General features: G+C 33.0%; 1 long non-coding RNA gene across 2 annotated transcripts in view; it reads right to left on the bottom strand.

Annotated features, from left to right (window-relative positions):
* Positions 1–28: 28 nt before the first annotated feature.
* LOC136042820 (uncharacterized) overlaps positions 29–9,575 on the bottom strand; it is a 33,191-nt gene continuing 23,644 nt past the window's right edge. For both annotated transcript variants that reach the window (XR_010621444.1, XR_010621445.1), the window contains one exon: positions 29–602. This is a non-coding gene — a long non-coding RNA (uncharacterized LOC136042820). The remainder of the gene's footprint in view (positions 603–9,575) is intronic.

The following is a 9,575-nucleotide window of genomic DNA, read 5'->3' as shown; positions in this document are numbered from 1 at the left end:
TGCAGAAAAACAAAATAGAGAAAAAAAATACTATATTTTTCCTTCTCCGACTGCACAAGCTCGGAATTTGGTTTGAAAAGTGCTTTTCTGTTCCAGTCAGATTACTTCCTCCAAATCTGGTCATAGATAAGCCATGTTTTCCAGCCTAGCTAATCTAGGTTCTTATAGGGTGTAAATTCCCTGATATCCTTTCTTCTCCTGCTTTACATTTTTTTTTAATTTGTAAATTTTATACAGTCGCAACATACGTGTGCAAAACATAGAGCCCCCTGTTTTTTTTTTTTTTTTTTAACTTGTTAGTTGTTTTTTTTTCTCCGACTTGATAAACTCGGAATATCGTTGGACAAAAAAAAAAGAAGAAAAAAGCACTAACCCTCTATTTTCTTTCTCCGACTTGATGAACTCGGAATTTTGTTCGGCATGTGTATTTTTGAACTTGTCGCTTGACTTCGTCATGGATCTTTTCGGCATCAGGTGCAGGTTTCTCTTCCCAGTCAAATCACAGTGCAGCCATAAATTCTTTCCAGTCGGGATGTAACCTTCGGGATTTCTGTCAAACATGCTTGTCACTGCTTCCATCTCAAGGTGGCTTGTTGGCACGTCTATAAAAATCCTTTATTATTATTAATTAATCGAAGATTATTATATAACAACATCCACAGGTTACAGGTGTCTCTTATATACCTATAAAAGAGAGGTTTATTCTTTTTTCTAAACTATTTGCCTTTTCGAAAATAATTATTACCTTTTTCAATGCTTAATGTTTGAATAAAAAGGCATAGCGATTTAGTCGCAGTTTTCAGAACTCTTTGTCGATGGTGTGAAATAAAGTAACAATATAAACTATGAGGAATATACAAACATAAGGTTTCGGTAATCACACACAAATTGTTTTCATAAAGATTTTTAATCCTGCACCCACTTGTCAATAATTGTATATATTTGTTTTTAGCTCACTATTCTTTTTGTTCTTCTGACTCTGTTTGACTGTTTAGTTTGAACCTGTGATATTTCAAATAAATGTATAATTTTTCATGAAAATGACTATGGCTATGTTTTCATATATTTTTACTTTGGTTTTCTTACCATTTAATCTGGTTTACCATTTACTCTGGATCAGTTACTCTGGTTTTCTTACCAATCACAAATCTCATGAACTGACATAATAAATGTTGAGAATTTAAATTAAAAGAAAACAAATAATGATAATTGTGTATAAAGCAAACAACGAACAAAGAATATGAATTGGAAAACGAAAGGAAACTGAAAACAAGAGCTAAGAGCTCTTATGTCACTTGTAACGAGGTCGGAAAGCCAAAAGCCAAGAGCGCATAAGCTATAAGCGCTAGAAAGATTCTAAGAATCAATAGATTGATTTAAAAGGAAAAGCAGAGGCTTAACTTTTCATCGTCAAAGCAATTTAAGAAGCACCAAACTCGCCAAAGCAATGGACCCCCTAACGCCCAAAAAGAGAATGGATCCAGTCCAGTTACGTCAATCACGTATTTACGACATTTGCTTATTCTACCCACCAAGTTTCATCCCGATCTCCCTACTTTAAGCATTTTCCAAGATTTGCGGTTTCCCCCTCCAACTTCCCCAATGTCATCAGATCTGGTTGGGATTTAAAATACGAGCTCTGAGAAAAGAGTTCCTTCTTAATATCAAATCCCATTAAGATTTGGTTACCCGTAAAAGATACCTCAATTTTTCTAATTTATCAGAATGAACATCCCCTAACTCCCCCAGAGCGAGCGAATCCCTTCCAATTATGTTAATCATGTATCTAGAACTTGTGCATATTCTTCCCATCAAGTTTCATCCTGATCTCTCCACTCTAAGCGTTTTTCCAAGATTTCCAGTTTCTAAGATTTCTGTCCCCCCCCCCACCTCCTATGTCCCCGGATCCGATTCGAATTGAAAATGAAGCATCTGAGACATAAGATCTTTCTAGATATCAAGTTTCATTAAGACCCGATCAAACATTCGTAAGATAAAGATACCTCAATTTTCCCGTTTTCCAAAATTTCCACCTCAAACCTCCCCTCAATGTCACCATATCTGGTTGGAATTTAATATGAGAGCTCTGAAGTACAAGATCCTTCTAAATATGAAATTTCATCCAGATCTGAATACCCGTTCGTAGGTTACAAATACCTCATTTTTTCAAATTTTTCTGAATTATCCCACCAAACTCCCCCAAAGAGAGCGGAACCGGTCCAGTTATGTCAGTCACATATCTTGAACTTTTGCGTATTCTTCCCACCAAGTTTTATCCTGATCTTATCACTCTAAGCATATTCCTAGCACCACTTCAACAGTTATATCCTTGTAAACTTGTATACATACAATCTAAGAAGTAGACTGCTTCATCATTGAATTTGTTAAAATCTGTGCAATATGTATATGATTTTGGTTTTCCAACATTGTAGTTGATTATCCCCAACTACATATCAACCAGTATCACAACCATTTATGTTTGAGATTAGAAGCGTGTTGTCAATACATTGAAAAAATATTTTTTTTTAATAATTTTATAATATTTTTAATCAAGACATCTATCTGAAACTAGACCTGGCAAAGCAAAAAAAAAACATTAAAAATATAAAAATAAAGGCTCTAATTTATTGCTACTTCTGTTAGTATAAATACCAAAATACATAAGGTTATCCAAGCCAATACCCAAGAAGGAAAGTTACAAATGACTTTTCTTAACCTTATATCTTTCTTCTTATTAAATTAACAGTAACCAAGCTGCAGAAAGAAAAATTTGATTATAGAAAATTCAATGAGAATATATATTTAAGGTATATATCTGATCATCAAAGAGGGGAGTGGTATTACTGCAAAGTATTACACTTTTTGAATGATAGTATTTTAAATAGTTTCCTTACTTTTAAGGCCATTAGTGCATGATAAGATCTAATCAAAAGATAACTATAAAATTCTGAGAACAAATTTTTTCTAAGCTGACATACATTAAACCATTCCTAAAATGGCTTCAATTAGCCCCCTACCCCTCCCTTAGATATGCCAAATCATACCCTAGTTTATATATTTCCAATTTTTTTCTCATTTTGTCACTCTTTTCTAAAAATAGATTTATCAGCAAAGAAGCATTGATAATATTTAAAAATGGAAAATGACCCAAAAATGTTTAATTTGGGCCATATATTTGCAAATTAGGCAGGGGTGGAATAGAGTAGGGTAAAATTCTAGTTAATTGACTTCTTGCTATCTTGGAAAGGGTTTAGGTTAGGAAAATGAAACTTTCAGGAATGGGTCTACAGGCTAAAGTATGTCCCGGGAAGGTATTTTAAAGTACCCACCTCCACTCCTTCTCCCTCTAGAGGGCCCTGAAATTTGCCTCCATGACCTACTGAAATTTTGACAAAAAACATTTTACGTTAATTTTCAGTATCTAGTTGATTTTTCTATGCCTTTAGTTTTGAAAATGCAATTCTTATTATTTGAGAAGAATTTTGAGCCATATAAATGTTCTTTTTTCAAATTTAGGAAATGTATTTACATATCTTAAAACCTTATAAAATGGAATTGAGCAAAGTTATGAAGCTGAAAACAATTTTGTTGTACTTCAATTAAGCAAAAGATCTATTTTGAAAGGTTTCACTTTTATAACACACATATTTTTAAAGGTCATCAAAGGTCAAGGCCCTCTAGAGGGAGAGGGAGTGGAGGTAGTTGCTTCAAAATACCTAAAGTAGTAATACAACAACAAAAAAACAGTAAAGAATTGAGAAACAAGAATAATACAAGCCAGCGAAAAACATTGATAACAATGTAATCATTTCAGTCCAAACCTCCCCTTGACCAACTTCAGTGCCCAATATTAAAACAAAAACTACTGATAATATATATATATATATATATATATATATATATATATATATATATATATATATATATATATATATATATATATATATATATATATATATATACATATATATATATATATATATATATATATATATATATATATATATATATATATATATATATATAATATATATATATATATATATATATATATATATATATATATATATATATATTATAAATATATATATATATATATATAATATATATATACATATATATTCTATGAATATATATATATATATATATATATATATATATATATATATATATATATATATATATATATATATATATATATATATATATATATATATATATATTCATATATATATTCATAGAATTAAATTTTCGGTACATTCTCGATTTTACTAATTAATTCGTGAGCTCAGCTACAAAAAAAATCTTGGCAGTCGCGCTTTTCAACGTTGATTTCAATCGAATGCACCTCCCTCAACCCTCGATGGTCGCGATATAGTTCAAGCCTATACAAAACTTTTCTGACTTTGTTAATTAAACTATCTTCTCGTCAACTATTGGCTCGCAGGTCCAACATTCAATCAGGGTTTTATATATATATATATATATATATATATATATATATATATATATATATATATATATATATATATATATATATATATATATATATATATATATATATATATATATATAAAAGAGAGATACTTAAACTGCACTCTGTGACAAAATGAAAATCGAGTCCATCAAATAAAGCTGTATGATAAAGCACCATGTATTTAGACATTGTTGTCAGGTTAGGCTATTTCCCATCGATTGGGCTATTAACATAGCCCAATCGATGGGAGAAAATCCTGTTTATTATATCTAGTTGGTCATTTACCTTCTCTGGAGTCTTGGACCACAATAATATTATAATTCGTGTCTTGGACTGTGGTTATCCCACAGCCAAAAACCAGACATTCATCCTTATTACCAATTCAGATTAAAAAAAAAATTAACAAAAACTTCGCATTCTGAATATTATCAAATCATAATCAAAGTAGTAGCCAAGGAGACAATGTTAATTTTGTTAGTTTGAATAACTCAAACAGTTCGTGGTATTGGGCTGTAAATAAGGAGCGATCCGGCTCAATAGTTACCAAAACTTTAAAAAACGACATTTTGACAACAATGGATGTATAAAAATAATTGGCTTATTATGGTGATTTTAAAAATATAAATCTTATTAAATTTAGTCTACCCATCAAAAGCTACCAGCCCGATAAAATTTGCCTCAGTTGCGAAACAAGGGGGAAAGACCCCCTAAAAGTCAAACAATTTTAATGAAAATCACATCTTTTTTGCCAGAAGAAAGATCACGGATCTACGTTTATTTGTTGTTGTTTTTTTTTCTCAGGTGATCATATCGACCCAGTAGTCTTAAAATATCGGGAGAGGGATCATCCGAGCGAAAATTGATGTTCTAGTGTTCTTTTTAAGAGACCAAAAAGATTGGAGGGCAAATACGCCCCATCCCCCCTTTTTCTCACAGTCAACCGGTGGAAACTTTGAGATGGCCATGTCGTTCAGCAAAGTTGAAAGACCGAATAGCTAAGTCTCTGGAGATAACACGATCCTCAACAACCCCTGGGGAAAGTGCTTTTAGCCAGTTCTGGTTAAAAGAGTTGAAAGATTTAATAGCTACGTTTTTGAAGCTACCTTGACCCCTCAACACCGACGAGGCAATGGCTAAAAGCTTTGAACTTAGGTTATTGTTTATATAGTTTATTGGTTATTGGAAAGTATTCAGATATTTTTCGAGGGAATCGAGGGAATTATTTTCGGTGGGGAAGCGGTTATTTTATACGGGAAAATTTTCACATTGGTAGGGTAGTTTCTGGAGGTGAACTTTCCAAAGAAAACTTTACATGAGGGGATACTTTGCCAAAATTAAAATGCAAATTTTGTTTTAACTTTTCATGTACGTTGAGCCAAATTCGAACCTGCAATAGCTGAAAAACTTTCAGAAAATAATTTTGTTTTAACAAGTTTTTTTAACTAAAGGTAAAGAGCAACATTGAAACTTAAAACAAACATAAATTCTTTCGCAAATGAAAGGGGCTGTCCCCTCCTGCGAGTAACCCTCCTTACGCTACAGTTTTACTTAGTCCCAACTCTATGTTTTAAATTGTTTCCATCGAAACACTGGCAACAATGGATTTAAAGTAGGCTACAAGGGTTGAAACAGAAGAGAATCGTACCCAAATACATGGGAAGTACCAAGACGGTATTTTCCTAGAGAACTAACTCGAGAGGTGGAAACATACTGATAAAACAATTCTTACATCATAATATACAGAATAAGCATAGTTAATACATCTTGCATACAGCCCATCTATACTTTACCCTCAGCCCCCCCCCGGCAATGTGCAAATATATAACCCAAATTTTATATTTTCCAGCTATTCTCACAGTGCGTATCTCTTGTTTCACCCGTTTACCCATAGCCTATTTGGACACAGCCTACATAGACAGTGTCTATATAGCCTAAGCTGTGAGTGTACTGTAAATTGAATCAACTGTGACGAAATAAAAACGGGCAAAATAAGTTATGGTGGCCAAATGCATTTAAATCCGTAATTTGGGCTATATTTACACATTAGAGGGGAGGGGCAAAGTACAGGGAGGGTGTATGCAAGATGTGTTAACTATGATTATTATGCTTGTTATGAAGCCAGAATTGTTTTCTTAACATGTTCACTTCTCTATAGTTAGTTCTCTAGGCCAGTGGTTCTCAAACTGTTGTAAGCGCACCCCTTGGGGGTGCGTAAAATCTTTTAAGGGAACGTGGCCGGCTAACAAAAAGATAAACAACCCTTTACCTCTAGGACTGGTAATTTCATTGGGCCTATATTATAGCTATAGGCTAGTTTATTTGGTAGTGGTAACTGAGGTGTAGGCTACCTAAAATGTTTTTTGGGTAGAAAGGGGTTCAGTGTCTAAACAAGTTTGAGAACCACTCCTCTAGGGAATGACCCAAGCAATAATTTACGCTAAATATATGCACATTAGGAAAAAGAGGGGTAGAGCCAGTCCTAAGGTTGAAGGTGCCTGAAGAAAAATTAATTATAGCCCCCTCCCCTTCCTTCCAAACCAAAAATAAGAAAAGTAAAGCCAAATTAAAGTGAAAAATTAGATCAAAATGGTCAATTCTCCCGTCACGACGCATTCTAAGCCACGTTGCTCGGAGCAACTGCCGTAGTTGCCCCATTCCCTCGGAACGGAACAAGTTAGGTTGAAGTACAGTGGAAGCACCTTCAAATGTGTTAACTAAAACTTTTCGGCACATTATGAAGCACTAATTTTCCTAATACGCTTCATTCTCAGTAGTTCCATTTGTAGGTTAATATATTTTTTAAGATACCCCCAACCCCAACCCTAATATACAAATATATACTCTGAATTGGAATAAACCCTGGATTGGTCTTCCCCCTCTTCCCCCGGCGACTGTGGGGGATTAACTCGTCCTCAAATACGTATTAATTGAGTTTTCAACTATCCTAAACAAAATGGCAATCCCAAAATTTTGATCTGATGACTTTCGGAAACCCATAAGTATGGGAAGGGGCCTAGTTACCCTCCAATTTTGCTGGTCACTTAAAACGGACACTATAACTTTTAATTTCCGCTAGAATGAGCCCTGTTGCGACATTCTAGGATCACTGAGTCGATACGATAGCCCAAGAAAAAAAAACAACAACAAAAAACAAAATAAAAAAATAAACACGCATCCGTGATCTTTTTTTTGGCGATTCTACATTTTTGCAGATAGGAGCTTGGAACTCCTACAGCAAGGTTCTCTGAACGCTGAATCTGATGCTGTGATTTTAATTAAGATTCAATGACATTTAGGGGCTGTTTCCCCTTTTTTTGAAAATAAGGGAGTCGCTCCTTACTACAGTTTCTTACCACGAACTATATGATACCATAAGGATTTCTCGCTATTTTCACTTTTTAAATGTTTATTTTTACCAGCCAAAAAAGAACTGACACAAATGTGCCAAGAATTATGACTGAAATTACTCACATTTCACACAACGTCATTGCTACTTGTGGGACATTTATCTCCGCATCACCTTGCTATACGAGATGTCTTCTGATAATAGAATAAAGTGAATTTTAGCAAAATATGTGTATTTTACTCACAATTTAGAAATTTTGTGGCCAACCCAGTGTTGCTTTCTCTTGCTATTAATTTTATCATGCAGCACTAGAAGACCACGCTTTGAGACCACCTTCCATACCCCGATTTACCCATAGAAAACTTATGTGTAATATTTACCAAGAGTACAACTACCACAAATCAGCATTAATAAATAAATAAAACTAAAAACGAACAGAAATTACTATAATAACCGAGCCAAACTCAAAACGAGCAGAAAGTAACATAAGTAGGGCTCAAAACCCCTATGCCTTCTCAAGGATAAAACGTAATTGGCACATTACAGAAAAAATACAAATGAATATGCATTGTTAGCTTAATATACATATGCTATTATTTACTTCTTAAAATATTCTTTATTTTTCAGTTAGTAAAGCTAAAAAAAATATATAAAAAAATAAAAAATTTCAGGAAATCGAAAATTATGTTCTTTCCTTGAGAAGGCATAGGGTTTGTGGATCTAATCATGTTACTTTCTGCTCATTTTGAATTTGACTCGGTTATTTATTGTAATTATTTTCGTTTTGTGTTTCATTTATGGGTTGATTGCTGATTTGGGGTAGTTTAACACTTGGATAAATTATTTGACTCCAATTTTGCTCATTTTTAGTTTAAAGGAGTTCTTTACTTTTCTTTGAAAAACTTAATTTGTAGAATTTTTATTTAAATTTACTTTCATTCATTTTTTAATCCTACTAACTATCTTTTTTAGGGAAAAAGAAAATTATATTTTAAATTTTCTCGTTTCCTTCTTTAAGAATTTATAATTCGGGCTGCTATTTGTGCGCTGGAAAAACTCTTTCAACAGTTTTTATTAGCATACACCCTTTTAAAAATCTTGACACAAATAGTAGTGATTAATTCAGTTTTATACCTCCTCTAGTTGACCAGAAAAGTAAAACTTCATACCATTCTCAAAATATTGTATCTATGCTCTTTGACAGCTTAGATACAGTTACACTCTTTTGATTTGGTTCGAGTTTAAGAGTAGAAGTAATAATAAAATATAAAATTTAGATAAAACTTTGATCTTAATACCCTCAGTTTTTCTTGGGATATGCCTGTGTTGTATTATTGGTAACCAACATACACACAGCCCGTTTTCATTTAAGTTTAAAGCAACATTTGGATTTTAAGCACAATGGGCATATTGAGTAACTGCATGGGCATTTTGAGTAACCATAGTTTAAACCTTATACAGGAAAATTGCGACCCTCATCACTGAACAACAAGGAAAAATCACTTTTTGCATGGGCAGCAGTGATATATCCTCTTGTTTTTAATTTTCGTTATTAAAGCACTGGAACATCATAGAGCTGTTTAAGGGCTCTTAAAAAGTAATTCTCGTATCTTTTTTTTTTTACACTTAAGACTCAATAAGGCAGTCATAAAGTACAACATGGTACACAAAGAACACAATTTGGGTGATATTTTTGGAATATAAAGGCTGGGCCGGACACGTGGAGGTCATAGAGAATTAACTTTTGTCTCA

Source organism: Artemia franciscana, unplaced genomic scaffold, assembly GCF_032884065.1.
Source record: "Artemia franciscana unplaced genomic scaffold, ASM3288406v1 Scaffold_209, whole genome shotgun sequence".
Taxonomy (NCBI): Eukaryota; Metazoa; Arthropoda; class Branchiopoda; order Anostraca; family Artemiidae; genus Artemia; species Artemia franciscana.
This window is presented reverse-complemented; position numbering and strand designations above follow the sequence as displayed.